Genomic DNA, 4,730 nt, shown 5'->3' with positions numbered 1-4,730 from the left:
TCCCTCCCTCTCTCCCTCCCTCCCTTCTTCCTTCCCTCCCTCCCTCCCTTCCCCCATCTTCCTTCCTTCCTTCCTCCCTTTCTTCCTTTCTTCCTTTCCTTCTTTTGATAGGGTCTCTCTACATACCCCTGGGTGTCCTGGAAAAGAACCTGGTTGGATTTGAATTCACAGAGCTCTATCTGCCTCTGCTTTCCAATTACTGGGATTGAAGGTATGAACTACCAAGCCCACAGACAATTTTAAAAAGAAATACAAATGGTCAACAAATATCTGAGAAGGTGTTCAACAACCTTACCCACTAGGAGAGCACACATTAAAATTTCATTGAGAGTCCATGTCACCCTGGTCAGAGTGGCTATCGATTAGAAAACAAAGGCCCACCATAGTGTGGAGATTTCCTGCGTGCAGCTTCCACACCACATGTAGAAGACACTGAACTTGCACCAGTTACCTTATCTTCTTCATCAAAAAAAAAAAAAGATGTAAATCTACGGGGATTCTCTCCCTCTGTCCTAGAAGGCGTTTTCCCACGATCCTCTCTTTCTCTCCTCTCTTCCTGTCAGAGCCATTGCCATGATGATGGAACTGTATAGTTTCAGCAGGTACAAGATCCACCGTGGACACGGGCTGTGCTACACCGGGACTGCCGGAGGAATCCTCAGCAGATAAAGTAGACCGTGTCTACAGAAGGAGACACAAAAACAGGACAGCCAGAGACAACTCAAAAGAAAAGAACCCACCAAGCAGCTGCTCCCTGGGTCAGAGGAAAAGGAGGAGGAGGAGGTGGAGAAGGAAGAGGAAGAGGAGGAGGAAGCAGCCGCAGGGGCAGCAGCAGCATATTTTTTGTGCTGACCCACCAAGACTTACTCTAGCGCTTACTTTAGGCTGTAGTGTGGCACTGGTGGGCTGGGACCATGGGAAATTACTGAAATACGGCCCAGAACCTGTTTCTCTGTAGTGTGGTTCTACACCATCCAGGGATGAAGGAAGAGTACAGTACTGGAGGCCATCTACAGTTTATCATAAGAGAGCAGAAACATACTTTTGATTTGCTTGTTTGTTTGTTTTTATAGAAGGTAGTGTCCAGAGGACTCCCATCCCTGGCCTGGAGTTAGGAGACACCAGAAAGATGACTTTAGAATCTGTAGAGGTTAAAAGCTCCAGCTGCCCTTCCAGAGGACCCTGGTTCAGTTCCTGGCATTCACAAAAATGCTTATAACCAGTTGTAACGCCAGTCCCTGGGAGTCTACCGCCCTCTTTTGTCCTCCATGGGTAATACATGCATGTGGTTCATAGACATACATTATACACACAAGCAAATAACCGGTACTAGTTAAGAGAGAGGAGGGAGCAGAACAGAAGATGGGGGAAGAAAGGGACAGTAGGGGAGGGGGTTGGGGGGAGGGGACGGAGAGGAGGAGAGAGAAGGAGGGGGAAGAAGAGGGACAGGAAGAGGGGGAAAGAGGTAGGGGAGGGGTAGGAGGTAGGGGAGGGGAAGGGAAGGAGGAGGGAGGGGAGGGGAAGGGAAGGAGGAGGGAGGGGAGGGGAAGGGGAGAGGAAGGAGGGGGAGGGAGAGGGAGGAGAGGGAAAGGGGGAAAAGAGGGAGAGGGGGAGCATTAGGATTGAAGGCTGATGTTGCGGAGTAGACATCTTTAGCCTTGACCTACACTTGCTTCCCCTACAGCCTGGCCCTCCCCACTCTTGCTTGCACACAGTATTCTTCTGCCTGGGACGCCACACCGACAATTGGCACAAGCTCTATCCTCCACCTTCCATCTTCCCTACCACTGCAGCCATCTTGAGGTGTGTCGTCAGAGACGGCCTGTGGGTCAGTAAACAACAGCTGAGGGAAAAGCAAGGCAGACCAACCTGGCACCTAAACTCCCAATCATAGATATATACGTATATTTGCAAGTGAGTTTGTAGATCATAGTGAGGGGACTGAGAGAAGAGGAAGAAGGCTTAAAGGGGCAGGACGTGGAGAAGCCAAGGAAATCATGTGATGGGGCAGGCGAGCTGACTGGGGAAAGAAAGGAACCAGGAGGGAGGGAGGAGAGGGCACCGGAAGGGACACCTGAGAACAGTCTACTGGCACATGCTATGAAGACGCCATGGAGAAACCTAAAAAATTACAAACACATTGTTCCTCTCAGTCAGATTTTCTTTCTCCCGTATATCACAAACTCCTTACCTGGGGTTCTCGATAAAATGCTCATAAAGCCAAAACCTTGGAACTGAATTCCTCTTTCCTTTCCAATGACAATCTGATGTTTTAATTTTTTAAAAAAATTAGTCTCTTTCTGACACGGGCCGTGGAATGATTTCAGATGCGATGATGCGAAGTCTGTAACCCACTTCAGAATCATTGCTTCCAATGGCCAGCACTTATGTCTCCATAAGGAAGCCTCTGGACATGGACGCAGGGCTCGACAGTTATTAAAGCCAGGTCCTCAGGATGCTGAGGGTACAGAAATTATGTATTCTTTCTGTACTTTGGCACTAGTTCGAAATTTTCCATAGGAAAAAGTTAAAAACAAATCACGTGCCAAAAACCCTCCCAAACGTAACTGTCATTATTTAATAACTTTGAACTTAATGTGGACCTAAGAAGCCATCTTTCATGAGAAAAAAAAATTTGCAGTTTCAAGTCTTTTTCTTGATGATCGGGTCCGAACGTGTTAATCAATGCTGCCCTGTCACAGCCCCTGACATAAGAAAACGCTGAAATGTGATTTTTAAGTCATAAAGAGTGATCATAGTAATAGCCCCATCTTTTGCATAATATTTAAATCAATGCATTGATTCCCAGTTGCCCGAGGCTCTTATTTCAGTAACAAAATAAACGATACATCGTTCAGGAAAGTTGAATCAATTCGGGTTCATTTGTGCACAAAATCTGAAGCTAATTAAGGCCTGCCTTTCAGCTCTGCCTAGGAGAAGCCTTCAGGTTTCCAGTGAGGCTAGGCTCCTCTCTTCCTTCTTCTCTCCCTTCCTCCACCCCTCCCTCTTTTGCTCAATTCCTCCTTTCTTCTTTTCCTCCCCCCCCTCCCTTCCTTCTTTTCCTTCCTTCCTAGTTGCTGTGTTCATGAAAAGAGAAATTACCAGTCACGCTGATACCCAGCCTTGACTCTTTGTATGTCTACAGATACGGAATTATGAATCTATTCAATGTCCACAGACATCACTGCTCCCCCAGATCAGGAGCTCTTAGTTCTGTAGTGCTGTCTCCCTCTCTACCCTTGTGTGATGGTTTGTATATGCTTGGTTCAGGGAGTGGCACTATTAGAAGGTGTGGCCCTGTTGGAGTGGGTGTGGCCTTGTTGAAGTAGGTGTGTCGCTATGGGTGTGGACTTTAAGACCCTCACCCTAGCTTCCTGGAAGCCAGTCTTCTACTAGCAGCCTTCAGATGAAGATGTAGAACTCTCAGCTCCTCCTGCACCCATGCTGCCTGGACTATGCCATATTCCTGCCTTGATGATAATGGACTGAACCTGTGAACCTGTAAGCCAGCCCTAATTAAATGTTGTCCTTATATAACTTGCCTTGGTCATGGTGTCTGCTCACAGCAGTAAAACCCTAACTAAGACACCTTGTTTCCTTTTTTAGTAAAAACTCATTAAGTCTCCTTTGCTATCTTCTCCAGCTCCATTCTTCTCATGCTTTCCTGAGTTGGCTTCAGGCGGATTTGCAAGCATTGTCATCAATAGCAACAACTCCCCCTTGGGTAAACCTGTCCGCTCTTGCTCATTCATCTTGGCCCATTGGCAGCATTTGGCAGGACTCCCTACTCTCCACCCAGAGCCCATGGGGGACTTTTAGATCATGACCCCCTGCAGGTTTTCCTCCCACTTCATTGGTCCTTCCTTGTCAGCTCCAGCTCCTGATCCCTCCTTGCTGTTTGTGGCCAGGTTGGAGCCTTAAAGTCCTGGACTCTCTACCTTTACTCCTCGCCTTGGTAGGTTATCGTCTCTTAAACTCAGCTCCAAATGAAATGTACAAGTGCAGATGCTCTGAAGAGTCCCCCGCGCAGACTCCTCCCCCCACGCAGACTCCTCCCCCGCGCAGACTCCTCCCCCCGCGCAGACTCCTCCCCCCACGCAGACTCCTCCCCCCACGCAGACTCCTCCCCCCACGCAGACTCCTCCAAGAGGCACGGCTGTGGTCACTATTTGAGGACTCCACTTGAAACTGTACCCTCTGCTCTGCCCCCAGTGACCGGATCAGCGTTGGCACCGTGGAAATTCTCACACCTTCATCACAAAGGACACTAAGCTTCCAGCACATGGTCTTTTAGAGAACACATTTAGCCCTATCCAAGCCCCAGCAAGTTACCTTTATCCACCCACTGGTCATCTCCTTTCTATCCTTAACTCATTAGAATAGAAGTTTTATACAGAGGGGCTGATGTATCTCTGCTTTGGTTTGGGTTTTTTGTTTTTGTTTTTGTTACTGTGCTTTGTTTACATGGCCTGCATCAGAGCCTGACACTTGCTGGATATGTAAATACCTAATGATGATTAATTGATTATACAAGTTTGTCACTGACCACTTCAAATTCTTCTTGTATAAACACCATATATAAATAAGACATGCAGAATGGAAGGGGGAATGAAAACGGTTTAGGAGTTTGGTGATAACAGTGGTTGAAAGTGAAGAACTTCTGTTTAAGCCTGACCAAGTCTTTCTTTTTCTTTTTCTTTTTCTTTTTCTTTTTCTTTTTCTTTTTCTTT

The sequence above is a fragment of the Mus caroli genome, chromosome 5 (genome assembly GCF_900094665.2).
Source record: "Mus caroli chromosome 5, CAROLI_EIJ_v1.1, whole genome shotgun sequence".
In the NCBI taxonomy this organism is placed as follows: domain Eukaryota; kingdom Metazoa; phylum Chordata; class Mammalia; order Rodentia; family Muridae; genus Mus; species Mus caroli.
The sequence above is the reverse complement of the archived record's forward strand: the minus strand, read 5'-3'. Positions refer to the sequence as shown.